Source organism: Eptatretus burgeri, chromosome 3, assembly GCF_056783735.1.
Source record: "Eptatretus burgeri isolate ZD-2024b chromosome 3, Ebu_testis_v1, whole genome shotgun sequence".
Lineage (NCBI taxonomy): Eukaryota > Metazoa > Chordata > Myxini > Myxiniformes > Myxinidae > Eptatretus > Eptatretus burgeri.
This window is the reverse complement of record NC_140963.1, coordinates 98,347,181-98,362,894: the sequence shown is the minus strand read 5'-3', so window position 1 is coordinate 98,362,894 and position 15,714 is coordinate 98,347,181. Positions and strand designations below refer to the sequence as shown.

Genomic DNA, 15,714 nt, shown 5'->3' with positions numbered 1-15,714 from the left:
CCACACAACACCGTAGGGTGCAACACAAGCTGGTGGGGCCTGAACTTTGTATGTCATTCGATGCATTTTTGATTGTATTGTGCAGTGTGACAGAGTGCGGGTACTTTTGCCATGCCTCACCATGGCTTGAAAACGAACATCCAGGCAGCTTGTAGAGCGCTTGAAGCACTCGAGCAAGCAATCCAATGAAATGATTGATAAGGAACGGCTTGGCAAGTGATTATTGCGATCGCTGATCGGTCATTTTAAACACTGCCCGGAGTGTCAAACAATATACGAATTGGACAAATAAACATTTTCTTTTAGCAGCCAGAACTTCTGCTAAGGTCAATTCCGCAGTTTAAATTTTGAAATTTGGCTCAGGTTAATGTATAGCTTTTCACATGTGTGGAAATTAAATAAAGCCATGAACACTGGCATCTCTGGGTGTTCATAAGTATTGCGATTTATCCAGTGATTCATGGGTATGAAGAAGAGGCATTCAATGATATGTGAGGAAACTGAAAAAAAAATTGAGCACTTTCTCGTGAAGAAACCATGGCAGCCTGTTCCAAGTCCAGACATTGTTAAGCAGCCCGAACAAAATGGTGAATTAAGACCCCAGCCAGCAAGCTGACAGAGGGCAGACTCAGGGGCTGACAAAGGATGATGCCTTGATTCAAGATCATAAGCGATGAAACTGGAATGGTAGCTGAGGGGTGTGCAGCATTGGGATTGTCATGCATGTACTGTTTGTGAATGTTTTTGCATCTGTGGAGGAACTCTGGGAAGGGTTTGAAACAAAAAATTGGCTAACCTTGGGTAGCCTTTAATGGTTGCTTAATACAGCTTTCTTTGGCTTGAAGACCATGGGTGGAGCATATATATATATATATATATATATATATATATATATATATATATATATATATATATATATATATATGTGTGTATATATATATGTATATATATACAGTAGACTAGGCGTAAGTCGTCATCATTGGGACCGAGAAAAAAGTGACGACTTAGAAATGTGACGACTTACGCATATGCGAAGATTCATGATGACTGTGGGGTGAAGGATGAAGTCGCGCATGGCCTGGACACGTATGTGTGAGAGCTGGCTATTGTACCAAAAGGAAATCACAATCCTCGGGGCATAGGTGGGGGTTCATTGGTGAGTTTGAAAGTAATCAAGCAAAGATGGAATTCATGAATCAGTTTATCAAATGTAAAGATAATGAACAACTGTAAGACAACTCATATACCATCGGTGATGGTATGGTGACAAATTACATGACACACAGTCATCGTGGTGATGATTACCACTCAATGCCTATGTGTAAGTGAGTGCGGTGATGTACAAAACAAGCCAATATAAAACCATGATCGGACTTCAACACTAAGCTCGATCGATCCTTTACTCCTTCGCGAAGTAATCCGTTGTTTGACTGCCTCAAACTCTTGGGCATCTGGTGCATGAGAAAGGACTCAAACCGGTCATTGTATTCCATGATGTTGTCTGGGAAATGCTCCACCGAAAGACAATATCGGTGAATCACATCCAGACAGTATCGGCGAATCCACGCTGCCTGATTCGCTGCACCTCTTGACCTTAACGATTCCCCACCTCACTTTGAATCTGTCTATCCAGTGCATCGGCAAGGTCTCGGCATCATCATGCCCGAGGTCCGCAGCGAATTTACGTGCCTTCAGCAGCAACATTTCTCCGTCCAACCGAATATTTGGCTGAGCCGACGTTTGCTGAAACCAGATGATGAGCGCGTCATCGATATCTTAAAAGGACACACATTTCACGAGTTTCACATTTACCACCGGCCTCGTGATCTTCTCCACTTGTCCAAACATCATGCCCTTATTCTTCAAGATATCGTTCAATGTCTGCCGTTTGATGTGCAACTTCTCAACTATGGCTGTTTTCTTCATCAGTGGGTTTGCCTCGCAAAACTGGATAATGTCGTATTTTTCTTGGTAGGTTTTAGTTGTAAGCTTACGCTTAGTCGCCATTGTCCTGCCTGCAGTGCGATCAACGTGTGTACGCAGTTATAAATAGCCTATCACTGGCGGTGTAAACCAATGAGCGAGCATCACGATTCCATGAAATCGGGCTTCTCACGAGGCAGCAGTTCCGTGTGACGAGTTAGGAGTGGTAATTTCCTTGAGTTTCCATTACGTGGGAACAGACAACATCTGACGACTTAGACGAAGTGACGACTTAGAGATGACGACTTACAGACTTTATTCAAAGGGATTTAACATGAGATAAATTCGGGACTTTTTGACGCTGCCGACTTTGGCGAAGTGACGAGTTACACGCTGCCGACTTACGCCTAGTCTACTTTATATATATATATATATATATATATATATATATATATATATATATATATATATATATATATATATATATATTTATATATATATCTATATACACGTGTGTGTGTGTGTATATGTATGTATGTATATATATATATATATATATATATATATATATATATATATATATATATATATATATATATATATACACGTGTGTGTGTGTGTGTGTGTGTGTGTGTGTGTGTGTGTATATATGTATATATATATATATATATATATATATATATATATATATATATATATATATATATATATATATATGTGTATACACTTGGAAATACAACCTGTCGCTTCGCTGACGGGAATACTAAGGTGAAAGAAAATAGCGAATTAGGACCCCCTTCGAGTGTGAACAAGGTGTCTGATTGTGTCCAAGGATGTGCCTTGTATGTGGAGTATAAGTTTTAATTGATTTTATCCAAACAATAGAATATCATCATCTTGAGTTGCTTCGGGTCTTCATCGGTTAGCTCTTCTCTGTGTGATTGCAGAAGTTGTGTAACTTCGGCTTCTTCCACCTCAGCCAAACCCTCTTTATTGGCTAAGCCGAGGATAACTTTCTTCATCGCGGGGACAACATTTTTAAATGATTCCAAGTCATTGACACGTTCAGGCCACCACTTCCTCCACACACCATTCATGCACACCTGAGTAACTTCAGCGCAGGGCCCACCGATGTTATCAATGCACAGCATGGTGTATATGAAGCCGACACCGTACGTACTCTTGGTGGGCTTATACAGATAAAAAAAAATTTGGTACGGCTTATACATCAGTATTTACTGTATGGTTTATACTGAAGCTTTATTAAAATGAGAAAAAACATTAATTTGGTACTAAATTAGAGGTAAAACGACTTATAATGGAATGGTGAACGACTTTAAATGAGTATGTTCTCGAATAGATAAACATCTTACTAACGAAGCAATGTTAACTGGGACGATGGATGCTAAGCGAAGACTTACTGTACTGGTAACCTATCTCGCCTGGGTTCAAATACCTACCCAGCTATAAACTGTCAGCCCGGTGTTTTACACGCAGGGTGATTCATCAATCCCTCAGATGGACGTTGAACTGAGCATCCCGTCTGCTGGCATTTGTTGCTTGACGTGAGAGATCCCACGGTGTCCTTCGCGTAGAGTAGGTTAGCTACCACTGGCACCCTGAACAAATTCCAAATTCCTGATGTAATCTTTAGAGGGCATTGCGTTAGCAGCACAGCCGCACCCTCAGCTGATGATTCTACCCTGCATTCTTGTGCTGCATATGAAACTAGAAGGGCACTCGGTAGAGCACATACCTCTGCCACATAATGCCTGATCCACGAGAACATATCAGGCCCAGTACATTTTTTGAAATGTCATGCTATATATTGTTTTGGGCCCTGTCTCTCAATGGTGAAGAATCACTTTAAAAATTAAAAAATTCTCGTATCCTGATCCAGATCCGGGTCTTCACCAAAATCGAATCAATATGGCATTGTCGCACACCAAACCTGTCCACCATGTTTCATTCGAATCCGTACAACACTTTTTGAGATATCGTGCTATATATCAGTTTATCCCGATCTCTCAATGGTGAAGAATCAATGAAAAAAGTATCGGATCCGGATTCGGATCTTCACCAAAATTGAATCAGTTCTCCCTTGTCACACACCCAACCTTTCCACAAACTTTCATCCGGATCTGTCTACAACTTTTTGAGATATCCTGCACACAAACAGACAGACAAAAAACAGACAAACAAGAAGACGTCATGCAGAGCACGATACTTGCAAAATGCATGAAACAAATTTGACCTCAAAAATAATTGGTGCTTGAATTCAATGACCAGATATGCAACTTCTCGTCAAATTTCATCTTAATCGGATGAAAATTGACAATTCAAAAAAAATCATTCAGCCTTTATTGACCTTTTGGTCGATGTTGACCTCAAAAATAATTGGCTCGTTGAATTCATTGACCTGAAATATACATCCTATTCAAATATCAAGTGAATCGGATGAAAATTGAGGATTTTCTAAATCTCACCGAAGTTGTTGTCCTTTGGCCTTTGACCTTTTGACCTCAAAAACAATAGGCTTCTTCCTTATGACAAACTCTACCATGTGATGAAGTTTTGTGAAGATCGGTGTAACCTTGTGACCTGAAGGCGACAGACAGACAAACATACAGAATAACAAAATCGACTGACCAATATCCTTGAAAAATCTTCGATTTTCCAAGGAACAAACAGATAGACAGAAACGGATGAAAGCAGAACCTCTCACCTTCGGTGGCGGAGGTAATTGTCAGATCCGGATCCGGATTCCGCTCTTCACCATAATTTAATCAATTTTTCCTTGTTACATCCCCAACATATCCACCAAGTTTCGTCCGAATCCCTCAATAACTTTTTGAGATTTCGTGCTAAATATCATTTTTGGCCCGATCTCTCAATGGTGAATAATCACTTTTATTAAAAAAAAAAAAATCAAGTAGTCGGATCCGGATCTTCATCAAAATCTAATCAGTTCGTCCTTGTCACACACGCAACCTGTCCATAAAATTTTCATCCGGATCCGTCCACAACGTTTTGAGATGTCCTGCACACACACACACACACACACACACACACACACACACACACACACACACACACACACACACACACACACACACACACACACACACACACACACACACACACACACACACACACACACACACACACACACACACAGAGAAACAGGCAAACGGAGACAAACAAACAGGCAGAGATGGGTGAAAACATAACCTCCTTCTCCTTCGAAGGTGGAGGTAATAAGTATGAGAACAACAGCTGAAAATCCTTTCGGTCCTTTATTCTTTCCCACATGAAGGGTTTTACCTGCAAGACCTGTGAATGGGAAGTAAACCACAGAGGCGCGTCTGCAGCTTGTCAGACCGTGAGAGAGCAAGAACACTGAGTGACACCAGGATTGTTGGATAATGAGACTGCAGGAAATGTGTTTATGCACTGCAGGTACATGGAACAGGGATAACAGGAGGGTATATGGATGTGCGAAAGGAAAGGGGAAGAGAATAAGCAAGGAGTGGGGGGAGTAGGAGGTGAGAGATTTGAGTTATCATCCATGGGTTCCTGAGACAAAATGTCATGGTACTTATGTGGATTTGTCAGGCTGGCCAATCGAAGAGCACAACTTTTCCCTGTAATTGTAAGTATGAATAAATATATCGCTGGCAGATGTGTGATTTACAAAATATTGTCGTGACACACCATAACCCTGAATAGGTCTCATTTCTTATGCTTTTGTCAAGATTCAAGTTTTTAAGCATAATCTGACGCTTATTAGACACTCGAAGGCACCAGAAATTGTCGGACATTTTTTGAATCGGCAATATTTTTTTCCCAAATGAAGACGTCTTTGGCTGTCCGACAGAATGGTGCAGGGGTAGCTCACTTACCTTTCAGCTGTCCAGTCTGGGTTCCATTCTTGACCTGACCATTAACTGTCGGATTGGTGCTTCACCGGCAGGACATTTGGATTGCTTGAACACTCACGGACGTTTTATAATATCTAAGCCTCACATTTATTATTAACTCCACTAGTCACTGGGACCATTGAAGAAAGTCAACTTCATGGGATGACGCATTTCATCAATTATGGGTTAACAAGGGCATGCTAACAAACCTAGGAAGCAAAGCAAGTCTGACTTTTTTGGTAATTTACGCTTCTTCGGAATAACTTTACAGGAGAATGTTCAATGCAAGAACAAATTTAATTACAGCCAGAAGGGCACTCGGTAGAGCGCATACCTCTGCCACGTAATGCCTGATCCACGAGAACATATCGGGCTCAATACATTTTTGAAATATCATGATGTATATCGTTTTTGGCCCCATTACTCAATGGTGAAGAATCACTTTAAAAATGAAATAATTCTCGTATCCAGATCCAGATTTGGATCTTCACCAAAATCAAATCAATTCGTCCTTGTCACACACACACACACACGCACACACACACACACACACACACACACACACACACACACACACACACACACACACACACACACACACACACACACACACACACAACATGAACACCAAGTTTCATCCGAATCCACCCACTACTTTTTGAGATATCGTGCTATATATCGGTTTCGCTTGATCTCTCAATGGTGAAGAATCACTTAAAATATTATCAGATCCGGATGCAGATTCGGATCCTCAACAAAATTGAATAAATTCTTCCTATGTCACACACCCAACCTGTCCATCAAGTTTCGTGCAAATCTGTCTGCAACTTTTTGAGATATCGTGCAATATATCGTTTTTGGCCTGATCTCTCAATGGTGAAGAATCACTTAAAAAATTAATTTTTTGAATTGAATTAATGAAAAGACACCAGGGGGGGTTGACTCAGCCTGTCATCCTTCCGAGGTCGGCAAAATGAGTACCAGTGTACTGGACCCGGTGTATGCCCCGGTTAGAATAGGTGTACCATATCCCTGTGTGTCGTAAGAGGCGACCAGGGTTGCGTCAGGAAGGGTATCCGGCGTAAAAACCTATGCCAAATCATTATGCGGACAACAAAACGAACTTCCATACCGGATCGGTCGAGGCCCGGGTTACCAACGACCGCCACCGGTACCGGTGGTCAGCAGGGTACCAGTGGAAATTGTGCTACTGCTGGGAGAAGGAGGAGAAGGAGACGGGGAAGACGAGTCCGGAGGCAGTGGGAGAGGGGGAAGGGTAGTAGTGTGGAGGTGAGAGTTGGAACTCTGAATGTTGGGACGATGACTGGCAAAGGGCGAGAGTTGGCTGATATGATGGAGAGAAGAAAGGTGGACATACTGTGTGTACAAGAGACCAAGTGGATGGGGAGTAAGGCTAGGAGCATTGGAGGTGGTTTCAAACTGTTCTACCATGGTGTGGATGGGAGGAGAAATGGTGTCGGGCTCATCCTGAAGGAAGATTATGTCAAGGGGGTATTGGAGGTGAGGAGAGTGTGACCGAGTGATGAGTGTGAAGTTGGAAATTGAAGGGGTGATGATGAATGTCATCAGTGCATATGCCCCACATATGGGGTGTGAGATGGAATATAAAGAAGATTTCTGGAGTGAGTTAGATGAAGTGGTGGAGAGTGGACCCAAGGATGAAAGAGTGGTGATTGGAGCAGATTTCAATGGACATGTTGGGGAAGGGAATAAAGAGGATGAGGAGGTGATGGGTAGGTACGGTCTCAACAAGAGAAATGTGGAAGGGCAAATGGTGGTAGAGTTTGCAAAAAGAATGGAAATGGCAGTGGTAAATACGTATTTCAAGAAGAAGGAGGAACACACGGTAACATACAAGAGTGGAGGAAAGTGTACACAGGTGGATTACATCTTAAGCAGGAGATGCAACCTGAAAGAGATTAGTGACTGTAAGGTGGTGGCAGGGGAGAGTGTAGCACGACAGCATCGATTGGTGGTCTGTAGGATGATTTTGGAGGTGAGGTTGAGGAAGAGAGTGAGGGCTGAACCAAGGACCAGATGGTGGAAGCTGAAGGAGGAAGACTGTTGTGTGCAATTTAGGGAGGAGGCGAGACAGGCGTTGGATGGTGGTAAAGATGGGTGGGATGATTGGGCAACTACAGCAGAAGTGGTGAGGGAGATAGCTAGGAAGGTACTTGGTGTGACATCTGGACAGAGGAAGGAAGATAAGGAGACTTGGTGGTGGAATGAGGAAGTACAGGAAAGTATAAGGAAGAAGGGGTTGGCGAAAAAGAAGTGGGATAGTCAGAGAGATGAATAAAGTCGGCAGGAGTACAAGGAGTGGCGTCGAAAAGCAAAAAGAGAGGTGGCAAAGGCCAAGGAAAAGGCATATGACGAGCTGTATGAGAAGTTGGATACAAAGGAAGGGGAAAAGGATTTATACTGATTGGCAAGACAGAGGGACCGAGCTGGGAAGCATGTGCTGCAGGTTAGGGTGATAAAGGACGCAAATGGGAATGTGCTGAAGAGCGAGGAGAGTGTGTTGAGAAGGTGGATGGAGTACTTTGAGGAGCTGATGAATGAAGAAAATGAGAGAGAGAGAGAAGGTTGGAAGAGGTGGAGATAGTGAATCTGGAAGTGGGGTGGATCAGTAAGGATGAAGTGAGGACTGCTATGAAGAAGATGAAAAGTGGAAAGGCGGTTGGCCCAGATGGTATACCAGTGGAGGCATGGAAGTGCTTAGGAGAGATGGCAGTGGGGTTGTTAACCAGATTGTTTAATAAAGTCTTGGAAAGTGAGAGGATGCTGGAGGAGTGGAGATTAAGTGTACTGGTTCCGATTTTCAAGAACAAGGGTGATGTGCAGAGCTGTGGAAATTACAGAGGGATAAAGTTGTTAAGCCACACCATGAAGTTGTGGGAAAGAGTAGTGGAAGCTCGGTTGAGAGGAGAGGTGACGATCTGTGAGCAGCAATATGGGTTTATGCCAGGAAAGAGCACCACTGATGCGATGTTTGCTTTGAGAATGTTGATGGAGACGTATCGGGAAGCCCAGAAGGAGTTACATTGTGTGTTTGTGGATTGAGAGAAAGCTTATGATAGGGTGCCAAGAGAGGAGTTGTGGTATTGTATGAGGAAGTCGGGAGTGGTGGAGAAGTATGTGAGGATCGTGCAGGATATGTATGAGGACAGTGTGACAGCGGTGAGGTGTGCGGTAGGAATGACGGACCGGTTTAAGGGAAAAGTGGGATTGCACCAAGGATCGACTCTGAGCCCTTTCCTGTTTTCAATGGTGATGGACAGGTTGACGGACGAGATCAGACTGGAGTCTCCATGGACTATGATGTTCGCGGATGACATCATGATCTGTAGGGAGAGTAGGAAGCAGGCTGAGGCGAGCCTTGTGAGGTGGAGGTACGCACTGGAGAGAAGGGGAATGATAGTCAGTAGGAGTAAGACGGAGTACATGTGCGTAAATGAGAGGGAGGGTGGTGGTATGGTGCGGTTGCAAGGAGTTGAAGTGGGGAAGGTGGATGGGTTTAAATACTTGGGATCAACTGTCCAAAGTAACGGAGAGTGTGGGAGAGAAGTGAAAAAGAGAGTGCAGGCAGGATGGAGTGGGTGGAGAAGAGTTGCAGGAGTGATTTGTGACAGAAGGGTAGCTGCAAGAGTGAAGGGGAAAGTATATAAGACGGTAGTGAGACCAGCTATGTTGTCTGGTTTGGAGGCGGTGGCACTAACAAAAAGATAGGAAGCGGAGCTGGAGGTGGCAGAGTTAAAGATGCTGCGATTCTCGTTGGGAGTGACGAGGATGGACAGGATAAGGAATGAGTATATTAGAGGGACAGTGCAGTTAGGACGGTTTGGAGACAAAGAGAGAGAGAGGTGAGATTGAGATGGTTTGGACATGTGCTCAGGAGGGAAGCGGAGTATATCGGGCGAAAGATGTTGAAGATGGAGCCGCCAGGCAGGAGGAGAAGAGGAAGGCCAAAGAAGAGGTTCATGGATGCGGTGAGGGCGGACATGCGGGTTGTTGGTGTGTCAATGGAAGATGTGGAGGATAGAGCAAAATGGAGACGGTTGATCCACTGTGGCGACCCCTAACGGGAGCACCCGAAAGAAGAAGAAGAAGTACCATGCAATGTACCATTTTCAGATGCAACTATTCTGTCGTAAAAAAAAAAAAGTCAGAATATTCATGCAACCTTTTATTTCAGATTCCAAATAACAGAAGAATGATTTCTGGCAAATAATTCAATGATTCTTCGTCTTTTCTCGAGTTGCTATCATCACACGAACAGCTATCATTAGTGCAATGTACAAATTGATGCTTTCCATCTCTCGTCAACAACTTGCCACTGAGCATGTAGTGCACTCTTCAATCTCCAGATCATTGAACATGACTCCATTGGTGCAGTCTGAGATTGCGTTTTCGACTTCGTGCATTTGCATAAGGCTTCAACGCACTTTTTATTTTTTGCAGGGTGAGAGGCTCATGGAACATCTATCTGAGTTTGTGTTAACATTTGATGTTTTCATCTGTCAACATGAATTTTGTCTCTCTTTTGCTTTGTGTAATGCGTGCAGGATACGGAATGGTGCAGTGTTATTTGTTAAAATTTATTCTAAACTGTAGAGAAGAGAGGCGAGGAGAGGAAGAGACAGACAGACAGACAGACAGACAGACAGAAACAGAGACTGAGAGAGAGAACTCTTTTTCCTTCCCCCCCCAAATGTAACCCCGTTCCACCCCCACCTCGACATCTATAGTTTCTAAAATGCCTGGTTCAAAATGTGAAACATACACGCATGTGCCAAAAAAACCAATGCTCAGGCCTTAAATTCTGACTATTATCTCCCCCCATCCTTTCCCCCCTTAATAAACCAAACAATACCTACGATTCATTAAACACAATATGAAGCAAGATATAAATGTTGAAAGATGTACAAGTGATGGCTAGACTTCAACAGAATGACACTACCTTTGGTGCGGTGCTCAAAGGTGATGTTGATGCTCTCTGCATGGCTTAAGAGATGACATCATCATGTCCTGCAAAGTGCAGACCGTGGGAAGCTGTTGTGTTCGAGAAAAACCATTTCTTTTGATGGGAAATGTACTGTAAAAGATCTCCTTTTTTAATGTCAAACTTGGTTGAGATACCTTTGCAGCTTGGTATGAGAGAGGTCAATATAGCGTAGGTCTTCTTTTCTATCTCAAACAATCCCTCAGTTTTGGCCTCCAAGTAGTTGGATTGCAGGCACACGATGGAGGGTGCTTTCGATGTTGTTTTTTAAAAAAGATTTTGTATGTTATCTTATCTTTTCTCCATCTTAAACAATCCTTCAGATGTTAGAAAAGTACTCTTTCTTGACCCTTTCGATGACGTTTATATGACCTCTCTTCAAAAACAAAAAAAACCCCCGCATTTCTCAACTTTTTTTTGCAAAGCCAGACACCTGCTCTGCGCAATTCATCAGGTAAAGTGTCTGACAGGATGGGACAGAATTAGCCTACTTATTTTTCAGCTGTCTCATCTGAGATTGATTCCCAGTCTGACTATAAACTGTCAGATTGGTCCATTGTCGGTCGGGTGTTCCATCGATGATTGTGTGGTCCCAAAGATCGATGCCAAGCCAGAGTTCAGTCTGCCTGTATTTGTTGCTCCACATGAATGAATGAATGAATGAATGAATGAATGAATCAAGTAAAGTCATTTTTGTAAGACCTGGGGTCATTCCCAATTGAAATTGAAATTTAGGTTATTAACAAATACATGACCCCAAAGCTTTTTCCAGGAGCTTGGCCTCCACAACTTCCAAAGTTCATGGGGGAGACATAGAGCCGCAGGCCACACCAATACAGACATTGCTTTTCCATTGGTCTTTAATGTCCTTTTTCTCCGTTCAGCCCTTTTACCTTCCCAAGATGTGCAAGTTTGCATTAACGAACACAGCACCCAATACCGTCGTATGAAAATCTGACGTAACTGTTTATAATTATTTTGTGCTCCTTTCTTCCAACCTGTGGAATCCATTCCCTGTCCATCCAATCCTGCTCTTCCCTACAGTTTTTTTAGGTGGCAATTCATTGACATCTCATGTTTTCTCCAATACCTACCTGTTCTGTTCTCACTGACCTTTCCTTTCTGGCCACCAATAACTTTATTTGTCTGAATGCAGTTTACCCTTTATCTTGCTGTCATGTTTGTTTATATGCCCTTTCTCAACCCACTTATTATGGTGAGACCGTTTGCTCTGAATCTGGGAGGTTGGCGGTTCGAACCCTGGCGAGTCATACCAAAAACTTTTAAAGAGGGCACGTGATGCTTCTTTGCTTGATGCTCAGCAATTATAAAGGACAGAGCACGTTCAATAACCATAGGTTGCAGACAACCATTGTGCAGGTTTTGATGGGCCTCGTGGCCTCCTCCTGCATTGAAGTTCCTTGAAAGAGAACTCGTATTATTACCTCCGCCACCGAAGGTGAAGGAGGTTGTGTTTTCACCCCTTTCTCTCTGTTTGCTTGTCTGTCTGTGTGCAGGATATCTCTAAAACTAGTGGACGGATCTGGATGCAATTGCGTGGACAGGTTGTATGTGTGACAATGACGAACTGATTCGATTTTGGTGAAGATCCGAATCTGGATCCGGATCTGATAATTTTTGAAAAGTGATTCTTTGCTATTGAGAGATAGGGCTGCAAACGAAATGTAGAATGATGTTTCAAAAATGTATTGGGCCTGATATTGTTGTGGGCCAGGGTTCGGTGGCGATAAACGACTACTAGTAGAGCAGTCGAGTCATCTCCCATCGAACACCCGGAATTTAGGTCGTGACTCTCGGACAACTCCGAAAGGTCACGGGTTACTTAAAGACCGTGATCACCAATTCTCTGACGGCGTGGGATAGGGTCAATAGCCAAATTTCAATATATCTAAGTACCCACGTCGTCAAATTAGCGGGGAAGTCACACCCTCGGCCGACTCTGTCCGAACCGAGTCGCAGGTACCGACTCGGATCGGGTGTAACCGAGCGGAGTTACCAGAGCCGTGCCGGTCCCAATGACAACTTACGGCACCAACGGCCTCACTAATTCTCAAGCCAGTACCGTGCTGGGTCAATGGGAGAAAGCACAGAAAAGGAGCTGGAACATTTAACAGGGGTTTATTACAATAATTGGGAGAGAGACACAGAGAGCAGAGTTATCCGAATAAAAGAAATGCAGGAAATGTACAGTGAGCAAAAAGCACTTAACAGTTCTACTTAAGACTGGCGCCAACACACACACACACACACACACACACACACACACACACACACACACACACACACACACACACACACACACACACACACACACACACCAAAAGAAATGGTGGCTGTGGCCTTTATTTGGCCCTTCAGCTCGGGAGGGAAAGGCGAGCAGAGGGCAGGAGTCTATTCTTGCACTTGTCCGCCTCGTGCGGTCTGGTCGAGCTTGTCTGTTGGCAGAACTCGAACCCGCCGCCACAATGCAGCACCAAGCACCAGGGACCAGGAACGACGCAACGGATGCCAGCCAGCATGGGAACGGACCAGATGGACGAGCACCTGCGGGTAGACGAGAATGCCAGCAGGCAAGACAAGGTTTCTTCTCCCTCCTCGACGGCTTGCCACCTACTCTTATCCTTCCCCTCCCACACGGGTCGAGGGAACCACTCTGAGGGACTCGCCTCCAGATTGGACAAGGGGTTGTCGGGCGACTAGTGGCTGCCCCTCATTGGTCGGGCCGAACACTCCATCTGGCTAAGGTGGAGCCAGCCCTGAGGTTGTCAGCACCCTGATTGGACAAGGGGTGGTCCATTGGGAGGGGGCAACGATCACCCTCCCCCCGTGCGTGTCTGAGAACCCAGACGGAACAACCAGGGGAGCACCCTATTCTCCATCCACCCTTGTAGCAGGGATGGGCGATCTCGGGTTGGCTGTCGGGCCGGTCGCCGTCGATTGGACGAGCTCACGGTGGCGGAGGGAACCTCACCCCTGTACGTGGCATGCTGCACTTGGGCGATGGATGGCGATGGTGCAAAAATGAAGGATGATTGAAGATGTAAAAAAAATCTGACTATAAAAGTATCTTGGAGCGCACATGTAATTAACCCATTAGGCAGAAGGACGGGACCCTGACTATAAACACAAACGGCTCATTCCGTGTCATTTCAGCCGGGGGTTGCGGTGACCCCCTCAGATTTTTTCTGAAAAATTCTCAAAGCTACCTTAACATATATGAGGAAGGTTTGTCAAGTTATAGCTCAAAATTCCAAGTAGTGTCTGAGATATGGCCCGACAAACACCCTAGGGGTGTTTCGATTCTGGCAGTTGCGAGTTGCAGATTTGTATCTGAAGCATTTTTGGAGGGCTCTAAATTCCAGAGTTTTACAAACAGAGTTCTGAAAATTCACACAAATGGTGTCTATTAGTGAGGCTTTCAGAATCTGACATCAAAAATGTTCTACTTGAAATACTTTTTAAGATAAGTAATCTCAAAAGTAGTGATTTGTAACATGCAGTCAAAAAAATTTGAGTTTTCAAATTGCTGCCAACTGTCAGTTTATTCATCATGAAGAATTTTTTTTCCTGATTTACATAATCTAGTGACTGGGTCATTTACACAAGAAAACTGAAACCTTTTGGAGCAAAATCTTGGGTGCTATAGGTGTCTGAACTTTGCTCCAGACTCAACGACACTTAAATTTACCCCAGTTTTACCCCAAGTGTTCACCATGTTGACAGTTACACAGCTCTTAAATTTTTGTTACTTAAAGACACATACATAGGCAAACTGTGGTAGAAAAATCAAGAGTTGTTCTCAATCCCTTCTATTTTTAAAAAAGCCCACTACTTTTAAAAAAAAACATGTTCGATGAAAGATGTAGAATAAAAGCAATAGGTGTGCTTTTGAAGTGGAAACCATGCCAACCATTCATAAGTTGGCACCACAATGATCAAATTGTTGTGTTTTTTGGTCAGAACAAGTATGTGGTTGCTTTATTTTGGCTCACATTTTTAAAAAAGGATATTTTAGTTTAAGGCCGCCACCAATCTCAACGACAAATTATGACATAATGTGATCATAATAATCACCATTATAAATATTCATTTGCATATGTAATTGTTTATATACTTCGTGTACATTGTACGAAAGTCTACATCCATTTGTAAATGTAGGTACAATATCTGATTCAACTTTCTTTTTCATAATTTCATATCAAATTGTTTGGGCAAATGTACTTGGATCCATTGTACAAAGTGAACAGTGATTAGTTTTATAATTGCCAGGATATAATAAAATGTAACAATGAGCATTGGCAGTTACTACAGGGCTGTGTATTAGGTTAAAGCCTAAATAAGATAGAGTTGTGCTTCATGCCTAACTTTGGAAATGATTTTGGTACACTTCTTTTTGCTTTACTAAACTGATTTATATATTGTTAGATTCCACTTAAGTCATACCTCCTTGCAATATCTTTATTTTTTTTCGATATGTTTGTTAGTAAAAAAATTATTTTTAAAAAATTAGCTTTTGGGACTGCAGAATCATTAAAAATTGATGCATTAAAAAAAATCGTTGAAAAATAGAAGGGATTGAGAACAACTCTTGAATTTTTTTACCACAGTTTGCCTATGTATGTGTCTTTAAGTGACAAAAATTTAAAAGAGCTGTGTAACTGTCAACATGGTGAACACTTGGGGTAAAACTGGGGTAAATTTAAGTGTCGTTGAGTCTGGAGCAAAGTTCAGACACCTATAGCACCCACGATTTTGCTCCAAAAGGTTTCAGTTTTCTTGTGTAAATGATCCAGTCACTAGATTATGTAAATCAGGCAACAAAATTCT

General features: G+C 43.0%; 2 protein-coding genes across 17 annotated transcripts in view; one reads left to right on the top strand and one right to left on the bottom strand.

Annotated features, from left to right (window-relative positions):
* LOC147030513 (uncharacterized) overlaps positions 1-5,911 on the bottom strand; it is a 29,286-nt gene extending 23,375 nt beyond the window's left edge. For 5 of the 9 annotated variants that reach the window (XR_015056422.1, XR_015056425.1, XM_085874641.1 and 2 more), the window contains exons 1-3: positions 5,826-5,911; positions 5,248-5,376; positions 4,410-4,524 (exon numbers count right to left, since the gene is read on the bottom strand). The gene's annotated coding sequence lies outside the window, so the exon portion shown is untranslated. Of the gene's footprint in view, positions 1-3,383; positions 4,089-4,409; positions 4,525-5,247; positions 5,377-5,825 lie in introns of all 9 variants that reach the window. The other 4 variants (XR_015056424.1, XM_085874642.1, XM_085874645.1 and 1 more) reach the window with 3 other exon arrangements.
* Positions 1-15,714, top strand: part of MCTP1 (multiple C2 and transmembrane domain containing 1) — a 265,879-nt gene that overhangs the window by 87,925 nt on the left and 162,240 nt on the right. The gene's annotated exons all lie outside the window — the stretch shown is intronic.